We start from the raw sequence: 11,896 nt of genomic DNA, 5'->3' as shown, positions 1-11,896 counted from the left end.
TTGAAAGTCTCAGATGAAATCTAGCCAAAATTGCAGAGCGTACCAGCAGAATGTCTATCTGTGTTTCATTGACCATATGAAGTCATTTTACTGTGTGGATCACAACCAATTGCGGATAACCTTGAGGAGAACGGGTATCTCAGAACACTTGATTATGCTCATGTGAAATCTATACTCGGACTAGAAAGTAGTCATCAGAACAGAGCAAGGAAACACTGCATGGTTCAAAATCAGGAAAGGTGTGTGTCAGAGATGCTTCCTGTCTCCATACCTTTTTAATCTATATGTGGAACAGATTACTTGGGAGGCTGGTCTTTATGAGGAACAATGTGGCATCAGGATTGCGTTATGCAGATCACACAACCTTGCTTGCTGAGACTGAGGAGGACCTGAAGCGCTTGCTGCAGAAAGTCAAGGACTATAGTCTTCAATATGGATTGATGCTCAACATTAAGAATATAAAGACTCTCACCACTAGGCTAATTGGCACCACCATAATAGATGGAGAAGAGATTGAGGTTAACAATTTCAGCTTGCATGGCTTCACAATCAATATTTTTGGCATCAACAGTAAGAAAAGCAAAAGATGAATTGCACTGGGAAAATCTGCTATGAGGGATATCTCCAGAGTATTGAAAAGCAATGATGTCTAAAAACTATGATGTGCCTGATCTAGGCCATGGTCTTCACAATTACTTTTATGCATCAGAATACTGAACAATGACTAAGGATGATGGAAGAAGAATCGATACCTTTGAATTGTAGTACTGAAGAAGAGTCTTTAACATAGCATGGACTGCTAAGAGAACAAACAGGTCAGTCATGGAGGGGATGAAACCAAATTTCTCTTTAGAAGCTAGGATTTTTTATTTTGTTTATTTATTTGTTTGCTTATTTCTATGTAGCTTTAGGGAAACAATCTTTTTTTTTAACTATGGTGCCCCTGATGAAGATTTCAGTATTAGCAGTAGTGGTTGCTTTTTTTTAAAAAAAATATTTTTATTGGTTTTCATATAATAATTAATTACTTTATATTATGCTTCATTCATATACATTGTGTTTTATGCAAACTTTCATTTACATTGTGTTCCATATAGTCATTCATATACATTACATTTTACATTATTTTTTAAAAATAGGTTTGGTTACAAAGTTTACATACATTGTGTTTCACACTATTCTACATTCACATTATATTTCATACACTCTTTCTCATACATTGTCTTTGAAGCTCTGTCTCATATACTTTTGAACATGTTACCAGAAGAGACCAGTCCTTGGAGAAGGACCTCATGCTCAGAAGGGTAGAGGGAGTACACAGGAGAGAAAGACCCTGGATTAGATGGACTGATACAGTAACTGGTACAATGGTGGTAGATGTGATGGAGTCAGTGAGACTGGCTCAGGGCAGGGCAGACTTCAGAGTTGCTATACATAGGGTTGCTATGAGTCACAGGCAACTCGATGGCACAGAACAACAACAACATAGAAAAGTAATCCTTATCTACAACCAGGAGAAGATAGAATAGATAAATGGGACCTTCTAAGAATCAAATCCTTATGCACATCCAAAAACTTCTACAACAGGGTAAAAAGGAAAGCCACAGACTTGGGGAAAAAGTATTTGGTAGTGGCATGTCAAATAAGGGACTTATATCTAGAATTTATAAAATACTTGAACATCACAAGATAAAGCTAAACAATCCAATTGAAAAATGGCCATAGGATAAGAACTGACACTTCACCAAAGAAGACTTTCAGAAGGCCAACAAGCACATGAAAAAATGTTCAAAATCCCTAGCTCTAAGAGAGATGCAAATCAAAGCAACTATGAGATATCATCTCACCCCAGTCAGAATAGCAAAACTTAACAGAACAGCAAGCAACAAATGCTGGCGAGGTTGTGGAGAAACTGGAACCCTGATTCACTGTTGGTGGGAGTGTAAAATGGTGCAAGCACTGTGGAAGGTGGTGTGGTGCTTTCTCAAAAATTTGCAAATAGAGATAACATTTGATCCAGCAATTCCACTACTTGGAATATACCCCAAAGAGACCATAACTGACACCCAAGCAGATATAAGCACACTCATGTTTACTGCAGCTTTGTTCACAATAGCAAGGAGTTGGAAACAACCCAAGGGTCCACCAACCAATGAATGGATAGAGAAGCTGCAGTATATTCACACAATGGAATACTATGCTGTATTGAAAAACAAGGAATTCATGAAATATTATTTAAAATGGATAACCCTGTAAGACATTATGCTGAGTGAAATGTCTCAGTTACAAAAGGACAAATACTGCATAGTGCCACTGTTGTAAAACAGGACTGACATTGGTGTTGGGGGGAGATTGAGAAAGATGGGATAAATAATGTATACTGCATTGAAACAGATGAGGGATAAAACTGTTTAAAGGGGATATGTGATTAGGTATTATTGTCATGACAGGAGTCTAGAATGAAGGTGGCATAGTGAAGTGACCTCGCGGGAGGGATTGTCAAACAATGAAAGAATTTTTCTTTTACTTTTCAAAGAGAAGAGTGTTCTGGTGGTGAGGGATGGGCAGGGAGAAAAGAGCAACAACCTATGAATGTAAATCCAAAGTCTCTGCAAATTTTCATTAAAGTTAATAATAATAATTAAAAAAGAAAAGTAATCCTTTGTCTCACAGTAACTGTACCCACAGATGGCAAAATGATTAATTAAGCCACTTCTTACCAAAAGACTGGCAATTCAATCCCATACTATCAGTCTACAGTGAAAGACCTGGTGATCTACTTCCATAGAAATTATATCCAACAGAACTCCAATGGTGATTTTCTTCTGTTATGTGAGGTTGCTATGAATCAACTCAATAGCAACCAAAACCAACATCTTTGCAGCCTACCATCAGACAGAAGTTCTTGGGTGATGAAAGAAGTTAACATGCCCAGCTGCTAACTGAAAGTTGGAGGTTCACGTTCACCCAGCGTTAACTCAGGATAAAGGTCAGACAGTGTACTTTGGAAATATCAGCCATTACAAACCCTATTGGGCATTGTTCTCCTTGAACACACAGGGAATATCTATGAGTCATAGTAAACTTATGTGGTTTCTTAAAAAGTATATAATGGATAAGATGAGACAGGAAGGGAAAAACCTCTTATCTTATACTTGATTAAAAATGCAGTGAAAATTTAAAAGTATCAAGTAACAATTCAAAGTACCTTACACTGGCTGCACATAATTACTCAAAAGCTGGAGTATTGTAAAAAGTAAGCAGTGCTTATTTGTACTTATGATCAAGAAGCATATCACAGAAGTGTGCTTATTCTGAATTTTGCCTGGAAAGAGAATATTCACAACCTTTGTGTTAGGCACCGTTGAGTCAAGTCTAAATCATAAGTCGTCATCCTGTATTCAGTAGAATACTTTGTAACTTTGTCCTGTCCTAAGTCATCTTCATAATCTCTGCTGTGCTGTGTCCATTGTTATAGTCATGCCCAGAACTAATGCAAAGGACTCAGTGTTGAATATATATATATACACACACACATTTATATACTTAGATGTTTTACTTACAGTACAGGAGTCCAATGAGACAGTTCCCACAAAATCACCAGATACACCTACTAGTCACCACAGCAATATGGTGCTGACACTCTTCCTTTCATTTTAAGTAGTTTACAGTGAAGCATGTGCATGAAAGCATACTGATAAACCCTCAAGGAAGAAAATGTAACTGTGCTTACACATACCAGGATTAACGATGAGAAGAATGGAAATCTCAGAACACTTGATTGTCCTCATGTGAAACCAATCTATGCATACACCAAAAAGCAGTTGTCCAAACAGAGTAAGGGAGCATTGCAGTTAAAATTCAGGAAAGATGTGGAATATGATTGTATCCTTTTCCCATGTCTATACAATCTATGTTGTTGTTGCTGTTGTTAAGTGGCGTCGAGTGGCAGGCCACTCATAGCGACACTATGAAGGAGAGTCCTCAATGCTTGGGTGTCTTTCATCCTCTCTCCAGGTTCATAGGATTTCCAGAGGCAAGCTATTATGGAAGTGGATGCCACTCCTCCTTCCAAGCTTGTTTTAATCAGGGAGTTCCACCCCTCTCTCTGTCTGCATTGGGTAACCAGCCATTAACACACTTGACACATTGGTGTCACAGTTCAGCCTCACAGCAACCACAAGTTACTGCTGTATGGCAACTTGCACACCAGGGCTACATGACCTAGAGGAATGTCAACAAAAACAATGAAAGACTGGCCCGAGGGCCACAGGCCCAAGGACCCTTCAGGGTCTTACCAGCCCAGTACACCCAAATGCTAGCAAACTCCTTGCCCCAGACCCCCATTCATCTGGCAAGTCTACTCTGCCAACCCCCACGTGGGGCCAAAAGTACGCCACAAGTGCCTGGCACCTCAAATCTGCCGAGCTTCTAGAAGCCAGAGTCTGGATTCTATATACTGAGCAAATCATTGGAAAATCTGAACTATTTGTAGAAGAATGTGGCATCAGAATGGAAGGAAGGGTCATGAACAGTCTGTGTCATATAACTGACACAACCTTGTTTGCTGAAAGTTAAGAGGACTTGAAAACACTTTGTTGCAGAAGATCAAAGGCTGTATATTGCCTTCAATATAGATTACATCTTAAAATCAAGAAAATAAAAATTCTCATCACAGAACCAATAGACAATATCATGATAGATGGATAAAAGATTGAAATTGTCAATAATTTCATTTTACTTGAATCCCCAGTCAACACCCATCAACAGTCAAGAAATAATAATTTTTTTTAAAAAGTGTTGCTTTGGGGAAATATGCTGTTAAAGACCTCCCTGAAGTACTGAAGAGCAAGGATGTTAGTTTAAAGGATAAGGGACATGTGATCCAAGCCAAGATACTTTCTTTTTTTTTTTCCTAGTTGAACTCATCCTCACTCATTGTTGTCTAATCAGTTCTGACTCATTGCTAACCTTTAGTTGGGTTTCCAAGACTGTAAAACTGAACAGGAGGAGACTGCTAATCTTTCTCCCCCTTTGTGGTTGTGGAATTCAAGACATCTTTAAGGAAGCAGGACTTTTGGGTTAACAGGGCAACTCCCGATGGAGTATGCCAGTACAGTGGAATGCTTAGGGAGTTAGGAAGCACTTAAATATATAAATTTCCAAATCTCAAAAGCTTAACAAGTCTCTACAAGTACTACTGTATAATAGGAATTACTTCCTTCTTTTTTTGCCTTTTTGAGTAATTATTTGTGTGTCTTATTGTAAAATCTACTAGTTGTATCAGTGAAAACCAAGATACTTTCAGTTGCTTTCTGTACATCTGGAAGTTGGACAATGAATAAGGATAGCTTTGCACTGGATATTGAAGAGTACTAAATATCCCATGGGCCAAAACAACATACAAATCTGTCTTGGAAGAACTGCAAAGATGATGAATCTCTGTCTCATATACTTTGGAGATATTGAATGGAGAAGCCAGTCCTTTGAAAAGGATGCCCTGCTGGGAAAGGTTGAGGGTCAGAGAAAGAGAGGAAGAATCTCAACAAGACGAAGAGACACAGTGGATGAAGAACATGGCAGTTGCCCCTACATCAGATCACTCCTTGTAGAAACCTGATAATGTCTAAGGGGACCAGACTAGAGACACAATCCTGATAAGGCTCTGGGCCTGATCACAAAACCCCACACCCCGGTTAATTAACAGGACACCTTCCCCAAATTCTGAGCAAAATACAATATCTTCCCTCATCCTCCCTAAAACCCCCTGTAAAAAAGGAACTATCCTTAATCACCCTCTAGCCATTCTGACCTTATCCATGTGCAGGTCACTTGGGGTCCCTCCCAGACCACACATTAAAGGCCTGTTTGTTTCTTGGGACCAGCTTCTTTCTCTCTCTCTTTCTTGCCCTCAACTCCTTTTTCTATCTAATGAACAGTGACTGTAACAATGGGCTTGAACATATTAGAGATCATGAGCATGATGCAGGCTAGGACAGGGTTTGGATCTGCTGTTCATGGGGTTGCTATGAGTCATAGCCAACTTGATGGCACCTAACAACAACTTACATATACTAGTAGTTATAAGAGTGAGCAGCTGGGTACTCAGTAATGACCAGGTAACAGATAAAAAGGTATGTTGTGCCAGACAAAGATATGTTGTTGTCACAGGTTATATTGCTAAGTCTTTATTTGATTCATCTCAGGGTAAATGTGAACCACCAACATCTCCTTTACCCCGGGAACTCCATACCAAGGAGAAGCCCAGCCCACTGGCATCCAGTAGATCCCAACTCATAGGAACCCTGGACGACAGGGAACTGCTCTCTCAAATCTTTAGGGGACCAGAACGGCCTCATCTTCCTCCCATAGAACAGCTGGTTGCGTTGAATGACAGAGCAGATGCTTTGACAACTGCACCACCAAGAGTCCCTGTGTCAAAGAAAGGCTGACCAAAAAACTAGACTTAGTATCTAATTTGCTTGTCTTGAGATCTGCAGAGAACCTAAACAACTGTTGGAATAGAGACTCAAATTGAAACCTTCACGTTTAGACTGAGTAGTGCCTAAAGGCTGCCTAGGTGGTGGTTCTGGTATGCCTAAAAAATGCCTGTGTACAGAAAAGACCTAAAGAGATGAGTGTAAAAGCCTTCCATATGTAAGTATTTAGGGGCTTTGATGAAACTAAAGCTGAACTTCTTTCCTTCAGTGTCTCTATACCACCTCCTTCCATTCATTTCAAACCCAGCAGGGAAAGAGCTCTTCTTAAATTGGAAGTTCAGCTTCCAAAGACCCATCAACATGCCATTGTTTCATTCTCTAGAGGTTTTGTCTTTACATCTACATAATAATGACCAACTTACACAGATTTTCACCTCACACATGTGTGGGAGAAGTCTAAGTACCTCCTGTTCAGAAATATCAGACAGAAGTGGAGTTTCCAAGGCTCTGGAAGTAGTAGAAATCAGATTGGTGTTGAAAATTTGTGCCTCACTCACCCATCTTGACCCACCTGTGAACCAAATCTCTTATTATAATTTGTCCTCTAGAAAAGTATGAATGACAGGACCTGGCTTGCGAAATCTTTATTACAGTGACATCAACCCCTGCTTGGCCCAAATGAGGCCTGAGGCAGCTCAAGATCACAAGATTCCTGAGGGACAAACTTGGTTTCAAGAGGGTTTATACAGAGTCCTAGACAGAGATACAAAGGGGTGAAATGGTTGTGGAAGTGAGCTGTACCCTCTTTTCTATCATTGCCTTACTGGGAACTTGAAACTCTTCTCAAGCAAGATGTTAGCTGCAGCTAACAAAGTCAGAGAAGCTGTACTTGACTCTATCTAACCCTTAATACAGTAACTCGTTGGTTGTGTCAAGTAATTTGTCTTTCTAAGCCTTGATTCTCAGAATCTGTAAAATAAAAGTGGCAATAACAATGGCTGCTTTGGCCTACTTCACAGAACTGCGTGAAATGAAATGAGGTAGAGATAACATGCTATAATGCTATGCAAATGTAAATCGCTGCTATGCAAAATTAAGTTACTGTTATTCCCAGAACTCCCTTTAATCTATTCAAGAGAGAGAATATGGGTTATTTGTCCTATGTTCTCGGTGAATCTGTGTTTTAAACCTCAATTATCATGGTCTATGCTTCCACTAAAGGAATTTTGGGCAAAGCAGCAGAGTTCTTTGCAAGGAGAGAGGGAATATATTTGTCTTACCTTGACTGCTGAAGTAAATGGTAGCTGTTGGGTTAAATTAGTGTGGAAGCAGGAATAAAGGTCATCATCCCAAGAGCTGGAGGGGTTCTGCCTCTGCTTTAGTGACCCAGGAAGTGGTGGAAACAGTTGGTGATTATACAGAGCAACATCATGGAGTCAGTTTAAAGAAAAGCACAAGAAGTTTATTGAGGGATAGATAAGGTTTGGACCTTATCATTGTCACAGATTGAAAATGAAAGGCCACAAAAAGGGATACAATGTTATAAAGTTAGATCAAGAACTAAAAGTTACAAAATCCATAACTGGCTCAGAGAATATCAGGGGGAGACAAAGATAATTATCTAGAAATGAGAATTTGGCAGAAATAGGTCCATACACATAAGCAAGATTACATGATTACATGCTGTTCAGTGTATTCCAGGGTGGTCCCAGGAAAGTGAGACAAGACCAGTTTTTCTGTTAGCCTATTTTTCCTCAATTTTATGCCTGTGTTTCAAGGTCCATGTATGGATTTAGAAAAGTCTGCCACTCAAGACTCTACATCTCACATTTATTGTTGTTGTTAGGCACTCATGAGTCAAATCCTACTAATAGCAAGAAAAGAGCTGAACCTTTTCTTATCTTGTGCCATCCTCCTCATCTCTGATAAGTTGTTGTTAAGTGCCGTAGAGTCATTTGCAACTCACAACATACCCGATGTAGTAGAGCTCTGAACCCTGCTCCATCCTGTGCCAACCTCATCATCTCTGACACACCTACCCCCAACTACCCCAGTCACTGCATGAAATACAGGATCTTCCTCTCGTGCTCTGTCCCTCTACCTTCTCAAGCATGATGCCCCTCTCCAAGGACTGGTCCCTCCTTGTGACATGCCCAAAGTACATCAGATGGAGCTTCAGAATCCTTGCCTTCAAAGAGCAGCCTGGTTTCACCCTTGTCAACCCATTGCAGCAGTCACTGTATCACTTCATCTCATTGGGGATCTTTCTTTTTTCTGTTGACCCCTCCACATTTCCAAGCATGATATACCTTTCCAAGGTATATACCTCTCCTAGTAGCATGTCCAAATCATGAGAGATGATGCTTTATCATCTTTACCTCTAAGGAGCACTCTGGCTTCACTCTAAGACATAGCAGTTCATCTTTTTGGTAGCCTACTCTTCTCCAACACCACAGTTCAAAAGCATAGACAATCTCCTCCTCTGCTATTTACTGCCTCCATTGGAGGGTCTGCTATGAGTCAATTCCAACTCAGTGGTTCACAACAGCATGCGTCACCGGATTGCTGGTGGTGCAATGGCTAAACAGCTACTCATAGAGAGGTTAACAATTCCTTAAGAGAAAGCTGTGGCTGTCTGCCTAACAAGTTAGAGCCTTAGAAATTGAATTGAAAGGGTGCTTCCACTCTGTTCTGTTTTAAGGAGTCAAAACGAACTCCAAGTTGAGTTTTTGTGTTGTTGGTTTATATGTTTTGTTTTAATGCATCTACCATTAAATTATCATGCGTACTGATTCCATCATGACAGTAGACAGCATCAAGAGCAAGGCTTCCTCCTTCTCTTTACAGCACCTTTCCGGGCCGTGAAGCTATTTTAGAGGAGTAGAGGAAGGGGAGACTTGTTTACAACCCAGAGCCAGTTTTGAAACTGGAAGGAGCACCCACATGCATTGCACAATCTGGTCCCAGCCCCAGTCCTGGGTGATTTCGTGACTTTGTTGCCGTGATCCCGGCCTGCTCTCGTTGGGTTCCCAAGGAGGGTGTGGGGAAGTGAGCATTGCTGCAAGGTGTCTGTCCATTTCTTAGAAAAAGAGACCAAGGGCCAAAGAGGCAAGATGACCAGGGCACAAATCACATAGTAATTTGGCTGAGAGTCTCAGCTGATAGAGAACCCTGAAGTTCTGAGAGATATTTTTACAAGGTTCCCAGGATAGAAAGGAAAACTTCTTGGTTAAAAAGCAGGCTTCCCACCCCCCCCACCCCCCCACCCCCACTATGCTCTGTGGCTACCAGGTACACAAAAGCTTGGAGCTTGCTGATTATTGTTTGAAAATGACTTGACATGTAGATAGTGATTACAGAGGGGGGTTATCAAGGAGTCATTGAGATGAACCATACTTGACATCCTTGCCAGTTCTCCAAGTACACAAGTTATTAAGTAAAAAGAAATATCTGTAAGTATCTGACTCTGCTCAACTAATCCTTCCATGTACATTTTCATTCAAACCATTAATTTGTATAGGAAAAGTGCCTCCATATTTTTCAATCCTTGCTTAAGGGACATTCATCTCAGTTTTCTGTTGGGATTCTGACACTTGCCCTTAGAGATAAAGTTCTTCTATTTTTTTTTTTTAAAGATATTTTGAAAACAATTGGATCACCTGAGGATGTTCTAGAGGCAGAGTGGCTAAATACTTGGCTCTTAATTGAAAGCAGTTTGAATCCACCAGTCCCGGCTGCTCTGTGGAGGAAAGATGAGGCAGTTTGTGTCCATAAAGATTTACAGCCTTGGAAATCTAAAGATTTATTTATTTATTTATTTTTAATTTTTATCTTATTATTTTTGTGTGAGTGTACCGTCAAATCAGATCTGACTGATACAGGAGGAGATTGTCCCTCCTTCCCTGGCAGAGCATCTGGTGGATTCGAACCGTTCGCCTCTGGGATTGTAGTTGCAGCTCCTTGCCACTAGGCCACCAGAGCTCCCCAAGAAATCTAAAGATTTATTTAAAACTCCAAATAAAGAGTTACTATCCTATAAAGCAATTCCATTGTCCTATAGGGTTGCATAGGATAAGACAGGGTTTAGAGCTGTTGTTCATAGGATCACTATGAACCATACTGGAGGGTATCCAACAACAACAACAACAACAACAACAACAACAACAACAACAACGTGTTGCTAGGAGTTGGAATTGATTTTACGGGAATGAGTAAAGGGTGTTCTAACTCCAGCCATGCTACCTTCATTTCCCTTGGGAGTTGAAGAAGAGTGGAAATATCTTTACTGCAAATCCCCGGGCTTCACAGGATGGTTAACTCCCTGATACTGTTCCATTAGGGCTGGTCTAGATGAGAAATGGGTGGCTCTTTGGTTGGTGGGGAGAACCTGGTGGTTCGGTGGTTACAGACAGAAAGATGTGATCCAAACTGGGAGAGGAATGTAGGAAAGAGGGATCAGGAAGCACTTTGCAATACCTAAGGCAGAGGACCCCAACAAATCAGGTGCAGAAGCTGGTAGGGGAAATGTGTTTGCTCCCCCTTAGCCAAGTTGTCTGTGGTGCTGGGGAGAGAAAGGGGGCTCTGTTTACTGGAAAATGCTAGAATGAGCAGGAGTGGGAATCACCCTTTTGTGGTGTGTTGAAGGCTAAGGTACATTTCTTTTGGGAGGACCATACTGAGCCATTTCCCTCATCTAAACCATTTACAATCTATAGAAGGAGTCCCTCCTCAGCTCTCTTTCTGTTTTCAGCCTTATCAACAAGCAGGATCTGTGTACAGAGCACGGTAAGGGGAAACAAAAATGAAACAGGGAAGCCTGCAGAAGATAGGCCTTCGTGGCTTCCACAAACCGACAAAAATTATTACCCTTGGGTATGCTTCAGCAGTTCCAAGGGCAGAAGTTTTATCTCCTTGTGGTTCCAAGGCAGTCTGGCCCTTCAAGTTTAATTTAGGGTTAATTGAAACTGTACCCGCACCCCCCCCACCCCCGCTCCCCCTTTGAAGTGTGTGTGGGGGCCTCCTGCCATTCCCGTGGAGCAGATGATTTACAGCGAGGTTGCCTGCTCACTCAAGGGACCAATCCAAGTTCCCACTTTGCCTCTAAGATGCTGTGGCTTGGAGCTTGGCTCCTTTGGAAGGGACATGAATGCGGCATCCTCTGTGAGCCCGAAAGGTATTTATGCATTCAAGGACACATTGTAGAACTATATAATTGTCCAGGTGTGGCCAGGCCCTTCTTAGACATACCTGCCCTTATTTTACTGCCTCCATGCAGTGTCTATTTACTGTACCTGGGTGGGGACTGTCTGAGCTGGTCAAGGGTAGTTTAGCTGTGGCCACTTCAAATAAGTTTTGGTGCCCAGAGTAATTGAAACGACGTGCGTTTATACTACGGGGCGGATCTATTTAGATTCGTATTGTGTTCCCGGGGGTGGGGGTGGGGTGGGGGGTGAATT

Source organism: Elephantulus edwardii, unplaced genomic scaffold, assembly GCF_000299155.1.
Source record: "Elephantulus edwardii isolate Elephantulus edwardi_28Jun2011 unplaced genomic scaffold, EleEdw1.0 scaffold00171, whole genome shotgun sequence".
NCBI lineage: Eukaryota > Metazoa > Chordata > Mammalia > Macroscelidea > Macroscelididae > Elephantulus > Elephantulus edwardii.
The sequence above is the reverse complement of the archived record's forward strand: the minus strand, read 5'-3'. Positions refer to the sequence as shown.